The sequence below is a fragment of the Arachis hypogaea genome, chromosome 2 (genome assembly GCF_003086295.3).
Source record: "Arachis hypogaea cultivar Tifrunner chromosome 2, arahy.Tifrunner.gnm2.J5K5, whole genome shotgun sequence".
Taxonomy (NCBI): domain Eukaryota; kingdom Viridiplantae; phylum Streptophyta; class Magnoliopsida; order Fabales; family Fabaceae; genus Arachis; species Arachis hypogaea.
The window spans coordinates 32188333-32211883 of NC_092037.1; the positions used below are offsets into that span (position 1 = coordinate 32188333).

Sequence of the window (23551 nt, forward strand, 5' to 3'; positions counted from 1 at the left end):
AAGGTAGCTTGAAGTAGTTGTTGATAAGTTGGAATTGGATATGTTAGCAAAATGCATGTTTTAGAGATAAGGATTTATGAATGTGGTGAAAATGAGGTTTAGAAGTGTTTTGATAAAAAGTGATTTTGATAAACTTTGGGCGTCCATAATTTACTCCACAAATTTCGGATTGAGTTGTGATTTGTTGCAAATGAAAGATGGTTCTATGAGCTTTTGATTGACATCAATTTTGTGAAAAAAGGAATTTTGTAGAGAAAGTTATGGATGTTGCAAGTTTGGTGTATAAAGTTGTGTTGCAGGGTGACAAAACTGGTTGCAGTATGCATTCTGGGCATTCTGCCCATTTTTTAAAAACGCCCATCCACGCGTACGCGTGTGGTGCACGAAATTGTGATCATCAATGGCGCCATCAACATGGTACGCACAATTGCAATCTCAACTCTTTATCACAACTTCGCACAACTAACCAGCAAGTGCACTGGGTCGTCCAAGTAATAAACCTTACGTGAGTAATGGTCGATCCCACGGAGATTCTTGGTATGAAGCAAGATATGGTCACCTTGTAAATCTTAGTCAGGCAGATTCAAATGGTTATGGATGATATATGAATAAAGCATAAAGATAGAGATACTTATGTAATTCATTGGTGAGAATTTCAGATAAGCGAATGGAGATGCTTTGTCCCTTTTGTCTCTCTGCTTTCCTACTGTCTTCATCCAATCCTTCTTACTCCTTTCCATGGAAAGCTGTATGTAGGGTTTCACTGTTGTCAGTGGCTACCTCCCATCCTCTCAGTGAAAATGTTCTACACACCCTGAAGCATAAGAATAAAGATAGCTACCAAGATAAGAATACAATAGTAAAAGGTCCTATTTGTAGAGAACTAGTAGCCTAGGGTTTACAATGATGAGTAAATGACATAAAAATCCACTTCTGGGCCCACTTGGTGCGTGCTTGGGCTGAGCATTGAAGCATTTTCGTGTAGAGACTTCTCTTGGAGTTAAACGCCAGCTTTTGTGCCAGTTTGGGCGTTTAACTCCCATTCTTGTGCCAGTTCTGGCGTTTAACGCTGGGCAGTTTTGAGATGATTTGGAACACCGGTTTGGGCCATCAAATCTCAGGCAAAATATGAACTATTATATATTGCTGGAAAGCCCAGGATGTCTACTTTCCAAAGCAGTTGAGAGCGCGCCAATTGGGCTTCTGTAGCTCCAGAAAATCAACTTCGAGTGCAGGGAGGTCAGAATCCAACAGCATCTGCAGTCCTTTTCCGCCTCTGAATTAGATTTTTGCTCAGGTCCTTCAATTTCAGCCAGAAAATACCTGAAATCACAGAAAAACACACAAACTAATAGTAAAGTCCAGAAAAGTGAATTTTAACTAAAAACTAATAAAAATATACTAAAAAATAACTAAAACATACTGAAAACAATGCCAAAAAGCGTATAAATTATCCGCTCATCACAACACCAAACTTAAATTGTTCATTGTCCCCAAGCAACTGAAAATCAAATAAGATAAAAAGAAGAGAATATGCAATGAACTCCAAAAACATCTATGAAGATCAGTATTAATTAGATGAGCGGGGCTTCAGCTTTTTGCCTCTGAATAGTTTTGGCATCTCACTCTATCCTTTGAAATTAAGAATGATTGGGTTCTATAGGAACTCAGAATCCAAATAGTGTTATTGATTCTCCTAGTTATGTATGATGATTCTTGAACACAGCTACTTTATGAGTCTTGGCCGTGGCCCAAAGCATTCTGTCTTCCAGTATTACCACCGGATACATACATGCCACAGACACATAACTGGGTGAACCTTTTCAGATTGTGACTCAGCTTTGCTAGAGTCCCCAATTAGAGGTGTCCAGTGTTCTTAAGAACACTCTTTTTGTTTTAGATCACAACTTTATTATTATTTCTTTTTCTTTTCTCTCTCTTTTTTTCATTTTTCTCTTTCCTTTTTTTTGTATTCACTGCTTTTTCTTGCTTCAAGAATCATTTTTATGATTTTTCAGATCCTCAGTAACATGTCTCCTTTTTCATCATTCTTTCAAGAGCCAACATTCATGAACAACAAATTCAAAAGATTTATGCACTGTTCAAGCATACATTCAGAAACCAAAATATTGCCACCACATCAAAATAATTAATCTATTATAAAATTTAAAATTCATGCAATTCTTCTCTTTTTCAATTAAGAACATTTTTCATTTAAGAAAGGTGATGGATTCATAGGACATTCATAACTTTAAGGCATAGATACTAAGACACTAATGATCATGTAATAAGACACAAACATAGATAAACATAAGCATAATTTTTCGAAAAACAAAAAAATAAAGAACAAGGAGATTAAAGAACGGGTCCACCTTAGTGATGGCGGCTTGTTCTTCCTCTTGAAGATCTTATGGAGTGCTTGAGCTCCTCAATGTCTCTTCCTTGCCTTTGTTGCTCCTCTCTCATGATTCTTTGATCTTCTCTAATTTCATGGAGGAGGATGGAATGTTCTTGGTGCTCCACCCTTAGTTGTCCCATGTTAGAACTCAATTCTCCTAGGGAGGTGTTGATTTGCTCCCAATAGTTTTGTGGAGGAAAGTGCATCCCTTGAGGCATCTCAGGGATTTCATGATGAGGAATCTCCTCATGTCCATGAGTGGGATCTCTTGTTTGCTCCCTCATTTTCTTAGTGGTATCCATGAGGACTTAGTCCAACCTTTGATTAAAGTTGACCTTTTTGAATTTGAAAAGGGACCTCGGGGATCACCTTCTTCTTGGCCACAACTTCATAGAAGTGGTCTTGATGCACCCTTGAGATGAATTTATCCATCTCCCATGACTCGAAGGTGGAAGCTTTTGCCATCCCTTTCCTCTTTCTAGAGGTTTCTCCGGCCTTGGATGCCATAAATGGTTATGGAAAAACAAAAAGCAATGCTTTTACCACACCAAACTTAAAAGGTTTGCTCGTCCTCGAGCAAAAGAAGAAAGAAGAGAGTAGAAGAAGAAGAAATGAAGGCGATGGAGGAGGCTTTGTGGTTCGGCTTAGGGGAAGAAGTAGTGTTTATGTTGTGTGAAAATGAAGGAGTGAAGATGGGTTTATATAGGAGTGGAGAGAGAGGTAAGGTTCGGCTATGTGAGGGTGGGTTTGGGAGGGAAAGTGTTTTGAATTTGAATGGTGAGGTAGGTAGGGTTTTATGAAGGATGGATGTGAGTGGTGAAGAGAAAAGATGGGATTTGATAGGTAAGAGGTTTTTGGGGAAGAGGTATTGAGGTGATTGGTGAATGGGTGAAGAAGAGAGAGAGTGGTGGGGTAGGTGGGGATCCTGTGGGGTCCACAGATCCTGAGGTGTCAAGAAAAATTCATCCCTGCACCAAGTGGCGAGCAAAAATGCTCTTTATGCCAATTCTGGCGTTAAACGCCGGGCTGGTGCCCATTTCTGGCGTTTAACGCCAACTTCTTGCCCTTTCCTGGCGTTTAACGCCAGTCTGGTGCCCCTTTCTGGCGTTAAACGGCCAGAATGGTGCCAGACTGGGCGTTAAACGCCCATTTGCTGCCCTTACTGGCGTTTAAACGCCAGCAAGGTCTTCCTCCAGGGTGTGCTGTTTTTCTTTCTATTTTTTATTCTGTTTTTGCTTTTTCAATTGATTTTGTGACTTCCCATGATCATCAACCTACAGAAAACATAAAATAACAAAGGAAAAATAGATAAATATAACATTGGGTTGCCTCCCAACAAGCGCTTCTTTAATGTCAGTAGCTCGACAGTGGGCTCTCATGGAGCCTCACATATGCTCAGAGCAATGTTGGAACCTCCCAACATCAAACTTAGAGTTTGAATGTGGGGGTTCAACACCAAACTTAGAAGTTGGTTGTGGCCTCCCAACACCAAACTTAGAGTATGACTGTGGGGGTTCTGTTTGGCTCTGTTTTGAGAGAAGCTCTTCATGCTTCCTCTCTATGGTTACAGAGGGATATCCTTGAGCCTTAAACACAAGGGATTCTTCATTCACTTGAATGATCAATTCTCCTCTGTCAACATCAATCACAGCCTTTGTTGTGGCTAGGAAGGGTCTGCCAAGGATGATGGATTCATCCATACACTTTCCAGTCTCTAGGACTATGAAATCAGCAGGGATGTAATGGTCTTCAACTTTTACTAGAACATCCTCTATAAGTCCATAAGCTTGTTTTCTTGAATTGTCTGCCATCTCTAGTGAGATTCTTGTAGCTTGCACCTCAAAGATCCCTAGCTTCTCCATTACAGAGAGAGGCATAAGGTTTATACTTGACCCTAATTCACACAGAGCTTTCTTAAAGGTCATGGTACCTATGGTACAATGTATTGAAAACTTCCTAGGATCTTGTCTCTTTTGAGGTAATTTCTGCCTAGACAAGTCATCCAGTTCTTTGGTGAGCAAAGGGGGTTCATCCTCCCAAGTCTCATTACCAAATAACTTGTCATTTAGCTTCATGATTGCTCCAAGGTATTTAGCAACTTGCTCTTCAGTGACATATTCATCCTCTTTAGAGGAAGAATATTCATCAAAGCTCATGAATGGCAGAAGTAAATCCAATGGAATCTCTATAGTCTCATTATGAGCCTCAGATTCCCATGGTTCCTTATTAGGAAACTCATTGGAGGCCAGTGGATGTCCATTGAGGTCTTCCTCAGTGGCGATCACTGCCTCTTCCTCCTCTCCAAATTCGGCCATGTTGATGGCCTTGCACTCTCCTTTTGGATTCTCTTCTGTATTGCTTGGAAGAGTGCTAGGAGGGAGTTCAGTAATTTTCTTGCTCAGCTGTCCCACTTGTGCCTCCAAGTTTCTAATGGAGGACCTTGTTTCAGTCATGAAAGTTTGAGTGGTTTTGATTAGATCAAAGACCATGGTTGCTAAGTCAGAGTGGCTCTGCTTAGAATTCTCTGTTTGTTGCTGAGAAGATGATGGAAAAGGCTTGCCATTGCTAAACCTGTTTCTTCCACCATTATTGTTGTTGAAACCTTGTTGAGGTCTTTGTTGATCCTTCCATGAGAGATTTGGATGATTTCTCCATGAAGAATTATAGGTGTTTCCATAGGGTTCTCCCATGTAATTCACCTCTTCCATTGAAGGATTCTCAGGATCATAAGCTTCTTCTTCAGATGCAGCATCCTTAGTACTGCCTGGTGCAGCTTGCATTCCAGACAGACTTTGAGAAATCATATTGACTTGCTGAGTCAATATTTTGTTCTGAGCCAATATGGCATTCAGAGTATCAATCTCAAGAACTCCTTTCTTCTGATTCGTCCCATTGTTCACAGGGTTCCTTTCAGAAGTGTACATGAATTGGTTATTTGCAACCATTTCAATCAGTTCTTGAGCTTCTGCAGGCGTCTTCTTCAGATGAAGAGAGCCTCCAGCAGAACTATCCAATGACATCTTGGACAGTTCAGACAGACCATCATAGAAGATACCTATGATGCTCCATTCAGAAAGCATGTCAGAAGGACACTTTCTGATCAATTGTTTGTATCTTTCCCAAGCTTCATAGAGGGATTCACCTTCCTTTTGTCTGAAGGTTTGGACTTCCACTCTAAGCTTACTCAATTTTTAATGTGGAAAGAACTTTGCCAAGAAGGCATTGACTAGCTTTTCCCAAGAGTTCAGGCTTTCTTTAGGTTGTGAGTCCAACCATATCCTAGCTCTGTCTTTTACAGCAAAAGGGAATAGCATAAGTCTATAGACCTCAGGGTCAACCCCATTGGTTTTGACAGTATCACAGATTTGCAAGAACTCAGCTAGAAACTGATGAGGATCTTCCAATGGAAGTTCGTGAAACTTGCAATTCTGTTGCATTAGAGAAACTAATTGAGGCTTAAGCTCAAAGTTGTTTGCTCCAATGGCAGAGATAGAGATGCTTCTCCCATAGAAGTCGGGAGTAGGTGCAGTAAAGTCACCCAGCACCTTCCTTGCATTGTTGGCATTGTTGTTGTTTTCGGCTGCCATGTCTTCTTCTTTGAGGATTTCTGTTAGGTCCTCTACAGAGAATTGTGCTTTAGCTTCTCTTAGCTTTCGCTTCAAGGTCCTTTCAGGTTCAGGGTCAGCCTCAACAAGAATGCTTTTGTCTTTGCTCCTGCTCATATGAAAGAGAAAAGAACAAGAAAATATGGAATCCTCTATGTCACAGTATAGAGATTCCTTGAGGTGTCAGAGGAAAAGAAAAATAGAAGGAAGAGGTAGAAAATTTGAACTTATCAAGGAAAGATGGAGTTCGAATTGTGCATTGAGGAGTAGTGTTAGTCCATAAATAGAAGGATGTGAGAAGAGGGAAAGAAATTTTCGAAAATTAAGTAAGAGATTTTAAAAATATTTTGAAAAACACTAATTGATTTTCGAAAACTAAGAGTGGAAAAGAAATCAAGTGATTTTTGAAAAAGATTTTGAAATAAGAAATTAAAAAGATATGATTAAAAACTATTTTGAAAAAGATGTGATTTAAGAAGATATGATTGAAAAAGATATAGTTTTAAAAAGACATGATTGAGAAGATATGATTTGAAAAACAATTTAAAAAGATTTGATTTTGAAAATTAATGACTTGGCTAACAAGAAAAGATATGATTCAAACATTAAACCTTTCTCAACAGAAAAGGCAACATACTTGAAATGTTGAATCAAATCATTATTTGATAGCAAGTATTTTTGAAAATGGAAAGAAATTGATTTTGAAAAAGATTTGATTGAAAAGATTTGATTTGAAAAAGATTTGATTTTGAAAAATTTTGAAAACTTAAAAAAAATTAGCATTGAAAATAAAATCTTCCCTCTTGTGCCATCCTGGCGTTAAACGCCCAGCCAGGCACCCTGACTGGCGTTTAAACGCCTGTTTTCCTTCTTCACTGGGCGTTTTGAACGCCCAGCTTTTTCTGTGTAATTCCTCTGCAGTATGTTCTGAATCTTCAATTCTCTGTATTATTGACTTGAAAAGACACAAAATTAAAATTTTTTTTGGATTTTTAATAATGAGGAATAATCAAAATGCAACTGAAATCAAATAAACAATGCATGCAAGACACCAAACCTAAAAGTTTGTATACTATTGACACTAACAAGTTGAGAATGCATATGAGAAACAACAAAACACTCAAGACAAGAGAATTTAAAGATCAGAGCAAGTAAATCATCAAGAACAACTTGAAGATCACTGAAGACACATGAAAAATGCAAGAAGAACAGAAACATGCAATTGACACCAAACTTAAAATGAGACTAGTGTCTCAATAAGAAACATAAAATATTTTTGGTTTTTTTATGATTTTGTAATTTTTTTTTTGTTTTTTCGAAAATTAAGTGGAAAAAAAAATAAAGATATCAAAATTCTTAATGAGAATTCCAGGAATCATGCAATGTTAGTCTAAAGCTTCAGTCTAAAGGAATTAGACATGGCTAGCCAAGCTTCAGCAGGACATTGCATTCAAGAGCTAAATTGATGAAAATCAATTAGCTTTGGTGATGATAAGAACATCACCTTGAAACACTAGAATTCATTCTTAAGAACTTTGAAGAAAAATACCTAATCTAAGCAACAAGATGAACCGTCAGTTGTCCAAACTCGAACAATCCCCGGTAACTGCGCCAAAAACTTGGTGCACGAAATTGTGATCATCAATGGCGCCATCAACATGGTACGCACAATTGCAATCTCAACTCTTTATCACAACTTCGCATAACTAACCAGCAAGTGCACTGGGTCGTCCAAGTAATAAACCTTACGCGAGTAAGGGTCGATCCCATGGAGATTGTTGGTATGAAGCAAGCTATGGTCACCTTCTAAATCTTAGTCAAGCAGATTCAAATAGTTATGGATGATGTATGAATAAAGCATAAAGATAGAGATACTTATGTAATTCATTGGTGAGAATTTCAGATAAGCAAATGGAGATGCTTTGTCCCTTCCGTCTCTCTGCTTTCCTACTGTCTTCATCCAATCCTTCTTACTCCTTTCCATGGCAAGCTGTATGTAGGGTTTTACCGTTGTCAGTGGCTACCTCCCATCCTCTCAGTGAAAATGTTCTACGCACCCTGTCACAGCACGGCTAATCATCTGTCGGTTCTCAATCAGGTTGGAATAGAATCCATTGATTCTTTTGCGTCTGTCACTAACGCCCAGCCTTCAGGAGTTTGAAGCTCGTCACAGTCATTCAATCATTGAATCCTACTCAGAATACCACAGACAAGGTTTAGACCTTCCGGATTCTCTTGAATGCCGCCATCAATTCTAGCTTATACCACGAAGATTCCGATTAAGGGATCCAAGAGATAAACATTCAAGCCTTGTTTGCTTGTAGAACAGAAGTGGTTGTCAGGCACTCGTTCATAAGTGAGAATGATGATGAGTGTCACATAATCATCACATTCATCATGTTCTTGGGTGCAAATGAATATCTTAGAACAAGAATAAGCTGAATTGAATAGAAGAACAATAGTAATTGCATTAATACTCGAGATACAGCAGAGCTCCACACCTTAATCTATGATGTGTAGAAACTCCACCATTGAAAATACATAAGAACAAGGTCTAGGCATGGCCGTGAGGCCAGCCCCCATGATCTAAGATAGCATAAGAATAAAGATAGCTACCAAGATAAGAATACAATAGTAAAATGTCCTATTTGTAGAGAACTAGTAGCCTAGGGTTTACAAGGATGAGTAAATGACATAAAAATCCACTTTCGGGCCCACTTGGTGTGTGCTTGGGCTGAGCATTGAAGCATTTTCGTGTAGAGACTTCTCTTGGAGTTAAACGCCAGCTTTTGTGCCAGTTTGGGCGTTTAACTCCCATTCTTGTGCCAGTTCCGGCGTTTAACGCCGGGCAGTTTTGAGATGATTTGGAACGCCGTTTTGGGCCATCAAATCTCAGGAAAAGTATGAACTATTATATATTGCTGGAAAGCCCAGGATGTCTACTTTCCAAAGCAGTTGAGATCGCGCCAATTGGGCTTCTGTAGCTCCAGAAAATCGACTTCGAGTGCAGGGAGGTCAGAATCCAACAGCATCTGCAGTCCTTTTTGGCCTCTGAATTAGATTTTTGCTCAGGTCCCTCAATTTCAGCCAGAAAATACCTGAAATCACAGAAAAACACACATACTCATAGTAAAGTCCAGAAAAGTGAATTTTAACTAAAAACTAATAAAAATATACTAAAAACTAACTAAAACATACTAAAAACATACTAAAAACAATGCCAAAAAGCGTATAAATTATCCGCTCATCAGCGTGGCTCACGCGTATGTGTGGCTTAAAATTTGGCGACACATGCGCGAGAAGCATGCGTACGCGTGGGTGCATATTCATGCGTATGCATGAGTCACGCGTACGCGTGACTTGATGTACGCTCTACGCGCGCGCGGCCTATGTAAGAATTGTAACTAATCAACCAGTTAATTAAGTGATTATATTGCCCAAATTAGACTCCAAAATGTTAGAGCGAAATTTTTAGGATTTAAAGGTGATCTTTGGACTCAGTAGGTTTTTCTGAGTCAAAAAATGTGTTTCTTGCGAAAACCGAGAAAAACTGCGAACCGGCAGTTGAACCGGTTCAAGTCTGCCCCGTACCGCACGAGAAAAAGTGGAAACAGTAAAAAAAACTTTATAAAAACATTAGAAATGGAAAACTGGGCATTAATTTTAAAAGTTTGCCCGAAGCTAGGCCAAAGGGGCTAAAAATGCTAACGGGTTAGATTGGGCCCAAGTTGGACCCAAGCCTAACATATAAATGGGTTCATTAAGTGAATCCACCAGCCATAACTCTCTCAAAACACAACACTCACGCAGCTGCTAAGGCTGAGAAGAAAACCTTCATTTTCACTATTCACACCTCTCTTCTTTTCACGATATCTTGAGCTACAGAGCTCCGATCGCCGCACCGTTTTGCGGCTACACGTTCCTTGTGACGAGCTCTACAAAACCCATCCAAGAAACTCTAGAGGTAACCACAAAATCTTCCCAGTTCTGCTCTTTAAAATTTCAAGTTTTTAGGGTTTTGGATTAAGTGAGTTTTTGTGATTTTGGAAGTTTAGGTTCACTCTAATCCTTGATTAGCATTGGAAAGGCTATCAAAACTATTGGAAAAGGTAAAAGACATTAAACCCTTGTGACATTATGTTTAAATGGAACCCTAGGTTGTTTTGTGGTAGTTTATGCATGTATAGTTTGATTATTGTGAGTTTGGAGCTTGTTGGTGACTGTTGGAAGCTTGGATTGTGGTCGGAAGGCTCATTTGCTGCTCAATTTTTAGTTTTGGACATATTGGGAATCGGCCAAGGAATGGTTTCGGTTTTCTCTATGTAGTATATAATATTCATCGACACTTAGGCTAGTGACCCATAGGATAGGTTTGAAAATTGATATGTTGTTGATGATTGGTTGGTTTATGATGTACCGGTACCATAAATTGATATTGTTGGTGATGTTAAATGATGATGTTGAGATATGATGGTTTTGGATGAATGAATATTGTTGGTTAATAATATGAAGCTTGGTTGAGTTGATGATGAAGGTTGCTAGCGATAAAATTATTACTAGTGGATATGTGTTTGGAGTGTTTATAAATATACTTGATTATTGAGGTTGAAAATGATGAAATATATTGGAAAGATTGGTATTAATTGTGAAAAGTGAACTAAGAGGGTAGATTGTGCTGTAGAGGGGAGTTTGGTATGGTTTTGATTGTTTTGGGATATGAGAATTGGGAACTTTGGGTAAAAATGGATTTTTAATAAAATTTGTCCGATCATAACTTATGCCTCAGTTTTCAAAATTAGTTGAAAATTGTTAGAAATTAAAGTTCATTGAAAACCCTTTAATTCGATATAAAGTTTGCAAAATTTGGAATTTTGTAGAGGAAGTTATAATCCTTCAAAGTTACTATTGAAAATCTGAAATTCTGCAAAGTTACAGAATTTCAGGATTTCTGATATGTGCGCACGCACAGCCTTGTGCAGATGCACAACCCTGCGAAAAATTTAATCTGTGCGGACGCACAGACCTGTGCGTACGCACAAGCAGGGGAAAGGGCTTGGGTAGCAGCGCTAGCACAGCTTGTGTGCGCTCACATCAATGAAGAATTCCGACCTGTGCGAACGCACACCCCTGTGCGCACGCACAAGTTAGGAAGGGAGGTCTGTTAGAGGCGCTCGCACAACTTGTGCCAGTTGTGCGTACGCACACTTTCAAAACCTGCGCACACCCTTGTGTGCACATACACGCCCTGTTTCATAATTTTAAACTATGTTTTCAACTATTTCACCTTCCCGACAAGGTTGTAAGCTTCTTTAACACCATTTTAAGGGTTTTGGGCTTAATTTTGAGTATGGGAATATGAGAGATAGGCGAAGGATTTTAGTTAACGATTACCATTAAAGATTAGAGAACGGAGGCTTAGGTTTCTGGTGTACCAAGGATGAGTTTGGTGTAGTGCAAAAGAAGAATGGTGGATGAAATTGAGAAATTAACGAACTAGCAAGTTTTGGAATAGAAAGTCATGAATAAGTGATGTCTGTGATGAGTTGAAGATTTGGAAATGGATGAGTATGGTTGATTGAATGAGTGTGGATGGAAGTGTGCTATGAGGAGTGGCCTCTGAGTTTGATTTCGTAATTATAATATGCATTTCGATCTGTCGTAGGGGCTGTGGCAGTATCCCGCCTATGTTCGGATTGAGGCTTGGCGTTGAACTTTTCACTCATTTTGATTGCTACAGAGAAAGTTGGTAGGGCATGCATCCCTCGGAATATTTCCCTCTGAAAGTAGAAGGTGGTAGGGCACTCTCCCTCAAAATTTTCCTCCTTATGCGCAATAGAGAGACTAATCCGGGAGTTGTCAACCGGATTTGCTGTCGGGTTTGGCACAGTTACCGACATGTGATATCACGGCCAATAGGACAGACATTCGTCATATGCATCTTATATATGTTTGCTTGCTTTGACTATTTGAGTTTGCTTACTTGTATAATATGCCCACTTGCTTCCTAAATTACTTGATACATACTTGAATATTACCTATGTTTCCTTGCTTGTATTACCTGTGTTTGTCTGGTTTTGAGGAGGTTAAGTAGGCAATGCCGATGGGTTCGCATGGAGGGTAGGTTGATGAAGGCTGTGGGACAACAGTGTTCGGTTAGAGTAGAAAATACCTTAAGAATAGATTACCATCTTGATATACTAAGGTTTTAACTTTTGTTAAGGTTTTACATATTATGCTTTATTGTTTAGACTGCTTTAAACTTGAATTCTTGTGATGAATATGGAGTCTAGGATTGCCTTTAGCATCCGGGGTCTTATATCCTACATCACTGGGCACTGTTACCAGATTGAGAACCTCTGGTTCTCATACCATATATCTGTTGTGTTTTTCAGATGCAGGTCGCAACCCACCTCAGTGCGTTGTCTAGTTGGTGACAGAAGCAGAGGATCCGGATATGTCTTTTGAGTCTTTTGATTTATTTTATATATGCCTCTCACTTTTATATTTTGCTTTGACTAGAGGCTAGACTTAGAGAGAACAAAACTTGTATAAGCTGTTTTTAATGTTTGGATTCACATATGAGATGCATATGACTAGCCGGCTTAAACTGCGCAAGTCGTGACTAGTTTCTTATGATATTATATACTTATCTTTTATTATCTTGAATCTGTTTCTTGTGCCTTAAACTAGTAGTTTCATTAATATGTTTTGAGCTTTTCAAATCCCGTTTTGAGCTATATCCTTCATCGGGCTTCTAGATTATACTATTCTTTCTATATATATTATGTATGAGCTTAGACCAGTCGTAATCCTTGACTAACCTTTGCTTTACGACGCGAGGTAAAGCTTAGGCTAATTAGGGTGTTACATTTAGTGGTATCAGAGCGGTTCGTCCTTGTGAGCCTAAGGGATAGACCGATTGTGCTTCATTGTATACTCTGTGTGTCTTTTCTTTTATGCTATTAGGTTATCTACTTGATATTTCCTAGCGTGCTTGTTTATGAGTGCCTGTTTGGGGTAATTGAAGCACTAGGATTTTGATATTGAGACTGATCACCTTGATATCGATTATTTGGCGTAGACAGGAACCCTAATGGCCACTCCCGGACGAGGTCGTACGCGTTCACAAGGAGAGAGTAGGAATGAGCGACCGGCCGATAACCATGCCGAGTTCATGGCGGCAATGACGAATCTTGCGAATATCATGGGGGCTACCGCTACTGCGACTCTACAAGCTGTGCAGAGGTTAGGCCAACCAGCTAGAAACGGAAAAGAAATTGGTGAAAGAAATGCAAATGAGAATGCGGAAGGAAACGGAGATAACACGAGAGGTGCTCTGATGACCTTGGCGATCTTTCTCAAGGTTCATCCTTCGAGTTTTCGAGGTTCAACTAATCCCACGGAAGCGGATAATTGGTTCCAAGCTATGAAACGCGCACTGCAAGCACAGTATGTCCCGCATAACCAATACAAAGCGTTTGCTGCTTACCAACTTCAGGAAGAGGCCCAGCATTGGTGGCAGGAAAAATGCCGTTTGCTACAGCTCCAGAATGCAGATGTTCTTTGGGATGTATTCCAAACGGCCTTCTACAAGAAGTATTTTCCTCAGTCGGTAAGGGAAGCAAAGGAGATGGAACTATTGCAGCTGGAGCAAGGTTCCTTGTCGGTGTCAGAATATACAAGCAAATTCGAGGAACTTTGTAGATTCTCTAAGGCGTGTCAGGGTGCCCCGGAGGCCTATGAAAGTTAGAAGTGTGTCAAGTATCAAAAGGGTTTGAAGGATGACATCAGGACGGTTATGGCTCCTATGGAGATCTGTATTTTCTCCGATCTGGTGAACAAGGCAAGAGTGGTTGAAGAGAACGCGAAGACGGTAGCCTCGTCAAGGGACACTGATGGAGTAAACACTAGTAGGGAATGCAACAACAACCTTGGACCAAGGGGGCAAAACCTTAAGAAATATGGTGAAGGGAAGCGATCAAGAGCTTATTCTTCTAATATGAAATGTCAGGAGTGTGGAAACTACCATCCGAATAAGCCATGCCAATTAGCTAAGAAATTATGTTACAAGTGTGGCGCACCAGGACATTTGGTTAGAGATTATCTGCACCGAAGAACACATGAGGCGGGTCGATCACAACAACATGATTGAGGTAAGTACGAAGCCGATGGCCAAACCTCAACTTATCTTCATGGTATAGACTATCATCGTTCGTGTCGAAAAAGGTTTTAAAGCTTAGATTGATTTTTAAACTTAGTTTGAAATTCTGGTTTGAATGATTTGGTTTTGAAACTAAGATTGGAACTTTTGATCAAATGATACGATTTGAAAAGGAAAAGTGAGTCCTAAGATTTTGTTCACTTGTGATTTTGGGTTGTAAATTTTAATTTAAGAAAGGGGATTCAAATGGAAAGGTTTTGATTTAAAGGTTTCAATGAATTTAGGCAAATCATGCTTTAAAATGTTTGAATTGCAAATAAATGGTTTTTGACTCTTTGATAAGGTTTTAACAATGGACTAATTTAGATTGGACTTGTTTTAAAGGTTTTGAAATGTATTACAAAATTGGTATTTTGGTTTAAAAGAAAGAATTTCTGGATTCTTAGTGACGATAATCAGAGTGACGCAGCAAAAGTTGTACACTAAGTTGTCGAAGTGTGAGTTCTGGAAGGAAGAAGTGAAGCTCTTAGGTCATATGGTGAGTGAGGGAGGAATAGCTGTAGATCCTTCTAAGGTGGAAATGGTGATGGGATAGGAAAGGCCGACAATGGTGACAGAAGTCAGAAGCTTCCTAGGTTTAGCCGGATATTACTGGAGATTCATTGAAGGATTTTCTCGGATTGCATTACCAATGACTAAGTTGACAAGAAAGGAAGCGCCTTTTGTTTGGATGTCGGAGTGTGAAGGAAGTTTTCATACTTGGAAGCAGAAGTTAACTTTAGTGCCTGTTTTAATCTTGTTGGAACCGCATGAACCATTCGAAGTATACTGTGATGCTGCTCTGAAGGGTTTAGGTTATTTGTTGATGCAACACCGGAATGTGGTGGCTTACGCATCACGTCAGCTGAGACCGCATGAGGTGAACTACTCAGCTCATAACCTGGAATTAGCGGCGACTGTATTTGCACTGAAGATTTGGAGGCACCACTTGTGCGGAGTGAGGTTTAGCATCTTTTCTGATCATAAGAGTCTCAGGTATGTATTTGATCAGAAAGAGCTTAAAATGCATTGGAGAAGACGGATGGAGTTGCTAAAGGACTATGAATTTGAACTGAGTTACCACCCTGGAAAGGCGAAGGTAGTCGCAGACACATTGGGTTGGAAATCTTTAACAATTGCTTGGAAGAGAATCAACGAAGAGGAGCTAGTGGATAAGTTTGTGGATCTTAAGCTGGACATTGGTGAGGTTGCTGGAAGAGCTTGTTTGAGCCAGTTGCAGATTTCAAGCACGCTTAAGATGGAGAATTCAAAAAGGCTCAGCAAGATGAGCGGAAGATTCAGGAATTGTTCCAACCAGTTGGTGATAAGCGACGTAAGGATTTCACTAAGGATGGTGAAGGATTGTGGAGATATAAGGGAAGAAATTGCATACCGGATGTCGGGAGGTTGAGGTAAGACTTATTTTCGGTGGCTCACTACAATGGATTTCCTATTCATCCCGGAAGTGCGAAGATGTAGTATGACTTAAAGAAGATGTTCTGGTGGCCTGAGATGAAATCTAATGTAGCTATAGTGGTATCTAAGTGTGGACATGTCAGAAGGCAAAATAGAGCAACAGAGGCAGTCAGGAATGATGCAGCCTCTTGAGATTCCTCAGTGGAAATGGGAAGGAATCGCGATGAACTTTGTGACCGGTTTGCTGGGGACTAGGTTGGGATTTGATGTGGCTTGGGTGATCGTGGTTCGTTTAACCAAATTTGCTCATTTTCTACCTATCCGCCTGAACTATTCTATGCAGGAGTTGGCGAGAGGGAATGCTGACACGGTAAGATGATGGCGAATGAGATGCTTTGGCAACTTGTTGAGTTGGCAACGTCGAAATTAGGATTCTTCATGGAGAATATATGTAAGCATATATATATATATATATATATATATATATATATATATATATATATATATATATATATATATATATTACATCGCGTGATCCGGATTTTCAAGGGCGAAAATCTTCTTAAGGAATGGAGGATGTAAAAACCGCAACTAATCAACCTATTACTTAAGTGATTATATTGCCCAAATTAGACTCCAAAAAGTTAGAGTGAGAATTTGAGGATTTAAAGGTGATCTTTGGACTCAGTAGGTTTTTCTGAGTCAAAAAATGTATTTCTTGCGAAAAACCGTGAAAAATGGTAAACCGGCAGTTGAACCGGTTGAACCGGTTCAAGTCTGCCCGGTACCACACGAGAAAAAGTGGAAACAGTAAAAAAACCTTAGAAAAACATTAGAAATGAAAAATCGGGCGTTAATTTTAAAGGTTTGGCTCGAAACTGAGCCAAATGGGCTAAAAATGCTAACGGGTTAGACCGGGCCCAAGTTGGGCCCAAGCCCAACATATAAATGGGTTCATTAAGTGAACCCACCAGCCATAACTCTCTCAAAACACAACACTCACGCAGCTACTAAGGAGGAGAAGAGAACCTCCCTTTTCACTATTCACACCTCTCTTCTTTTCGCGATATCTTGAGCTACAGAGCTCCGATCGTTGCACCATTCATGGCTACACGTTCCTTGTGACGAGCTCTACAAAATCTATCCAAGAAACTCTAGAGGTAACCACGAAATCTTCCCAGTTTCTTTCTTCAAAGTTTTGGGTTTTTAGGGTTTTGAATTAAGTTATTTTTTGTGATTTTGGATGTTTAGGTTCACTCTAATCCTTGATTAGCATTAAATTTTGGTTATCAAAACTGTTGGGAAAGGTAAGAGACATTAAACCCTTGTGACATTATGTTTAAATGGAACCCTAGGTTGATTTGTGGTGGTTTATGCATGTATAGTTTGATTATTGTGAGTTTGGAGCTTGTTGGTGGTTGTTGGAAGCTTGGATTGTGGTTGGAAGGCTCATTTTGTGCTCAATTTTGGGTTTTGGACATATTGAGAATCGGCCAAGATATGATTTTGGTTTTCTCTATGTAGTATATAATATTCATGGACACTTAGGCTAGTGACCCATAGGATAGGTTTGAAAATTGATTTGTTGTTGATGATTGGTTGGTTTATGATGTACCATAAATTGATATTGTTGTTGATGTTAAATGATGATGTTGAGATATGATGGTTTTGGATGAATGAATATTGTTGGATAATAATATGAAGCTTGGTTGAGTTGATGATGAAGGTTGTTAGTGATAAAATGATCGATGATTGGTGGATATATGTTTGGAGTGTTATATATATACTTGATTATTGAGGTTAAAAATGATGAAATATGATGGAAAGATTGGTATTAATTGTGAAAAGTGATCTAAGAGGGTAGATTGTGCTGTAGAGGGGAGTTTGGTATGGTTTTGATTGTTTTGGGATATGAGAATTGGGAACTTTGGGTAAAAATTGATTTTTAATGAACTTTATCCGATTATAACTTATTCCTTAGTTTTCAAAATTGGTTGAAAATTATTTGAAATTAAAGTTCATTGAAAACCTTTTAATTCGATATAAAGTTTGTAAAATTTGGAATTTTGTAGAGGAAGTTATGATCCTTCAAAGTTGGTGTTGAAAATATGAAATTCTGTAAAGTTGCAGAATTTCAGGATTTCTGATATGTGCGCACGCACAGCCTTGTGCGGACGTACAACCCTGCAAAAAATTTAATCTGTACGGACACACAGACATGTGCGTACGCACAGGTAGGGGAAAGGGCTCGGGTAGCAGCGCTGGCACAGCTTGTGCGCGCGCACATCAATGAAGAATTACGACCTGTGTGGACGCACACCCCTGTGCACATGCACAAGTCGAGAAGGGACGTCTGTTAGGGGCACTCGCATAGCTTGTGCGAGTGAACAGACTCTATAAATTTTAGTATCAGTGCATACGCACACACCTGTGCGTACGCAAGCTTTCAAAACCTTCCTAAGCTTGCGCACGCACACCTCTGTGTGCATGCACACACCCTGTTTCATAATTTTAAACTTTGTTTTCAACTATTTCACCTTCCCAACAAGGTTGTAAGCTTTATTAACACCATTTTAAGGCTTTTGGGTTTAATTTTGAGTACAGGAATATGAGAGATAGGCGAAGGGTTTTAGTTAATGATTACCATTAAAGATTAGAGAATGGAGGCTTAGGTTTCTGGTGTACCGAAGATGAGTTTGGTGTAGTGCGAAAGAAGAATGGTGGATGAAATTGAGAAATTAACAAACTAGCAAGTTTCGGAATAGAAAGTCATGAATAAGTGATGCTTGTGATGAGTTGAAGATTTGGATATGGATGAGTATGGTTGATGGAATGTGAGTGAGTGGAAGTGTGCTATGAGGAGTGGCCTTTGAGTTTGATTTCGTAATTATAATATGCATTTCAATCCATTGAAGGGGCTGTGGCAGTATCCCGCCTATGCTCAGATCGAGGCTTGGCGTTGAGCTTCTCACTCATTTTGATTGCTCCAGAGGAAGGTGGTAGGGCACGCATCCCTCGGAATATTTCCCTCTGAAAGGAGAAGGTGGTAGGGCCTCCTTCGGAATTTTTCCTCCTGAGCATGGGTTTCTCTCTGACTGCAAGGTGGTAGGGCTCTAACCCACGGAATCATGCGACAACTAGAGGAAGGTGGTAGGACAAGCTCCCCTAGAATATTCCTCTCTGAAAGGAGAAGGTGGTAGGGTATTCTCCCTCGAAATTTTCCTCCTTATGCGCAATAGAGAGACTAATCCGGGAGTTATCGACTGGATTTGCTGTCGGGTTTGGCACAGTAACCGACATCTGATATCACAGCCAATGGGACAAACATTTATCATATGCATCTTATATATGTTTGCTTGCTTTGACTACTTGAGTTTGCCTACTTGTATGATATGCATACTTGCTTCTTGAATTACTTGCTACATACTTGAATATTACATGTGTTTCCTTGCTTGTATTACCTGTGTTTGTCTGGTTTTAAGGAGGTTAGGTAGGCAATGGCGATGGGTTCGCATGGAGGGTAGGTTGGTGAAGGCTGTGGGACAGCGGTGTTCGGTTAAAGTATAAAATCCTTTAAGAATAGATTACCCTTTTGATATACTAAGGTTTTAACTTTTGTTAAGGTTTTACATATTATGCTTTATTGTTTAGACTGCTTTAAACTTGAATTCTTGTGATGAATATGGAGTCTAGGATTGCTTTTAGCATCCCGGTGTGTTATATCCTACATCACTAGGCACTGTTACCATGCTGAGAACCTCCGGTTCTCATACCATATCTCTGTTGTGTTTTTCAGATGCAGGTCGTAACCCACCTCGGTGCGTTGTTTGGTTGGTAACAGAAGCGGGGGATCTGGATACGTCTTTTGAGTATTTTGATTTATTTTATATATGTCTCTCACTTTTGTATTTTGCTTTGCCTAGAGGCTTGACTTAGAGAGAACAAAACTTGTATAAGCTGTTTTTACTATTTGGATTCATATATGGGTTGTATATGACTAGCCGGCTTAAACTCCGCGAGCCGTGACTAGTTTCTTATGATATTATATACTTATCTTTTATTATCTTAAATCTGTTTCTTGTGCCTTAAGCTAGTAGTTTCGTTAGTACGTTTTGAGCTATATCCTTTATCGGGCTTCTATATATATATTATGTATGAGCTTAGAACTGTCGTAATCCTTGACTAACCTTTGCTTTACGACGCGAGGTAAAGCTTAGGCTAATTAGGGTGTTACACTCTACGCGTACGCGTGGATGCTGCCTACTGCAAAAATTGGTTTAAACTATTTTTAAACCAATTTTCCACTTATAAACCTCCATTTTCTTCCTTTAAGGCTTAAAGTATAGTTTTAGGTCCATTGGATAAAAGAAGCTAGGAAAACAATATATCTTGAGGGTGAAGAAAGTTGTAAATGGTTGCTTTTATGAAGGAAATAAGTATGTTAACGAAGTTTAACGCTAAGGCTTGATAATTGATGATGAATTTGCCATGGCTTATGAATAATGATATCTGAGATACAAGTTTTCCTGGGTAAAAATCGTGGCTCGCCACCACGTGTTCTAGGTTAAATTTCGATACTCTGTTGACCCTATGTCGTAAGGGTGACCGGGCACGTATAAATTTCCTGGTATGGATAGCCCCCATTGAGTGATTATATGATGAATGAATGTGAACTCTATGCATAGACTCTTGGAGATGCACGACAGGATACATTTTAAGGTTTTCGGACTTGTCGGGTTGGATGGATAACCGACAGATGGGCCCCATCAGTCATAGGACAGGCATGCATCATATGCATTTGTTTGTTTTAATTGCTATGCATTTCCTCGGTTTGCCTAATTGATATATACCACCTGCTACCTATTATACTTGCTACTTGTATATCTGCTCATTACTTGTGCGTGAACTTGTTTGGTGCTTGTTTCTGTTGCATTATGAATGATGGAGGGATGGAGGAAATGGAGAAATGGTTTGGTGTTATGATAGGATTGAAATTGAGTAAGTTAGGTAGATTTAGAATACCTACCCTGTTTATGGTTTCTGTTTAGTAATTAAGTTGGATAATTGAATAATGGAGTTCTAGGATTGACTACGACACTCTCAGGACCTTATTTATTATACGCGTGGCACTTTTACCATGTTAAGAACCTCTGGTTCTCATTCTATACTGTGTTGTTGTTTTTCAGATGTATGTCGAGAGACTCCTCGCTAGGCGTTTGGATCCCCGAAGCGAAGTAGTTCTTGGGTGTATTTTGGTTTCTGTTTGTTTATATGTATATATGTACTAGCTTACTCTCCAAGTAACTTGTGTATGCTACTCCTCTTAGAGGTTGAGGGAGAGATAGGAGTTTATTTTGATATTTTGGTGTATCTTGGGGATACTTATGTATGTTTAAATGTATTAGCTTTGCAGGCTGAGTCGGGGGCTTGTTATGCTATTTCCTTGGCTTTTCTTTACTCTTTTGCTTATCTTTATCATTTCCCGATTAGGTTTCTTAGCACGCAAGTAATCCTTTCTTTCGAGCATTGCGCTTTTCATTTTGCAAATTTTGCTTACCCGTTTCGTTTCAAGGCTCCTAGTATATTATTCTCTTCTCTATTATGTATTTATTTTGCTGTTTAGAGATCCGTAACACCACACTACTTCTGTTCTACGACTTAAGCGTAAAACTCTGCATAGTAGGATGTTACAAGATCCAATTGTCTAAAAAAAATTTTTTTTGAGTTAATTTTATAACTATCAATATAAATTATTTATACTATTATTAATATATATATATATATTACTTTTAAATAATATGTATAAAAATTATTTAATTATATTTATGCAATAGAGATAACACTTAATTAAATGTAAAAATATGCACATTAATTTTTTTATTATTTTTTATATAAAAATATTAAAATTAATTATTAGTAAAAAAATTAAGTTATTTCACATGATATTTGTTTGGGGTTAATAGTCAAATTAGTTCTTGAAAAATAAGACATTTTTTAAATTTATCTTTGAAAGATTTTTTAATCAAATTGGTCCTTCAAAGATTGTGAATTAATCAATTTGTCCTCTATTCACTCCATTAACAATTTTCTTCAAAGACAGATGTTGTAAAACGTTAATTGATAACATATATAATACCTAATATGTCTAATTGGATATTGATGAAATATGTTTATAAAAAATTTTTAACTTAGTCATTTTTCCCAATTACAAAAATCTTATTCCTAATATGACCTAGTGACTAAATTGATAAATTTTCGTAAACATATTTAGTCAATGTCTAATTGAACTTGTTATGTGTCATGTATTCTATCACTTAACATTTCACATCATCAATCATTGACGAAATTTTTTCCGTTCATATTTATACCTTGACCCAAAACATAAAGTCAAACTCAATAAAGATAAAAAGACCCAACCAAAAGGAATGACCTTTGTCATTTATCCGACCTCTTTAAGAGGTCGGATACAACAAAAGGAGTTCAGCCCTACTTGACCGAACAAGTAACTGCCTCCCCAAATCTCTCATACTATTACTATTTTCACTAAAAGATAGATCCTAACAAACTCCAACATAAAGGGAACGAGAATCCATTAATAAAGTTGGTTAACGACTTTATTATAAATATACAGACACCCCTCAAGTATATTCACGTTCTAATATACATAAAACCTGTCTAAAATCCTTGCTAACTTAAGCATAAGAGTTTTTTGCAGGTACCACCCTCAACTCCTCACAAGGAACTCGGACGGCAGCACCTCAGCACGATAATAGGTCAGACGCTGCCCCACAAGTTGTCTGGACTGCACGTTCAGGCACAAATCAACGTTTTAGGTAACCCTTGGTATAGTTCCCAGTTTTATTTTGCATACAAAATCATTTCTAAAGTTTAAAACCAAATTTTAAATTTGTCATTTTACTTAAATATTAAAATTTTGGGCGGAATTACCCATAACAAACAAAATTATAAAATAAAAAAAATAAGAGAAAGAAAGTATTTCTACTCCTACTAAGGGGAAAGAGAATAAGAAGAAGAAGAGGGAAGAGAAGAAAAATAAGAAGCTATCCACAATCCACCTCTGTCTCTGTTTTCGTCGGTACTTCTGGACGATTTGGTCCCTAAGGTAAGGACAATTTTAAAACCAAATTAAACCTTAGGAAAGTTTTAGTATGCAAAATGTTGCGAGCGAAAAAAATTTTTGGTCTATACTTTAGGGATCAAAATCGTACTCTACAGGATGCTAGTTTCTTTGACCAATGAAACTTTTTTGTAAAAGTAATTCCTTAATTCTATGAACCATTTTTCCTGTAATTCATAATATCTGAATCAAATCGATGTACTTTTAAAAGATTTATAATTCTATAATATTATTATAGATAAAAATATTAGTATACTTTATAAATTATTTTTTTTCTATTTGTTAATTAACTTTTATGTTCTACTATTTATTTATTTTTATTCGGTGTTTCTAAAGAAATTACTGCAGCCATTATATTTTCTATTATTAATATTTCAAGATTGAAAAGTACTTCAAATAAAAATTGTTCAACGTTTTACAGTATCTTTTATTTTTAAAATTGTGTTCTATATTTTATTTAATATTTTAGACTTTAATATTTATTATATGATATAGTTAATATTAAATATATTCTATCTTAGTTATACTGAAATTTTTATAAACTGAATAATTTTCGTAGGACCTATCATGGATAATAATCTCACCACATTAATTAAAAGTTGATTAGACTCCAAATTACAAAATCCATTTTCCAGGATTATGGGATGATCGGATGAGATGTGTGGAATAGGGCTATAGGCCGTCGGCATTATAAAAAATATATGAGAAAATATAGGAAGCCAATGATTTAAGTGTACAATATGTATAATGGAGGTTTAGGAAGTATTAGAGATATGACATGATATTAGAATTTT

At 38.2% G+C, this 23551-nt stretch overlaps 1 non-coding gene across 1 annotated transcript; it reads left to right on the forward strand.

The window, feature by feature from the left end:
* Positions 1–5472: 5472 nt before the first annotated feature.
* Positions 5473–5580, forward strand: LOC112764404 (small nucleolar RNA R71). Its single transcript, XR_003183156.1, has one exon. It is a non-coding gene; the product is annotated as a small nucleolar RNA R71 (small nucleolar RNA).
* The last annotated feature ends 17971 nt before the right edge of the window (positions 5581–23551 follow it).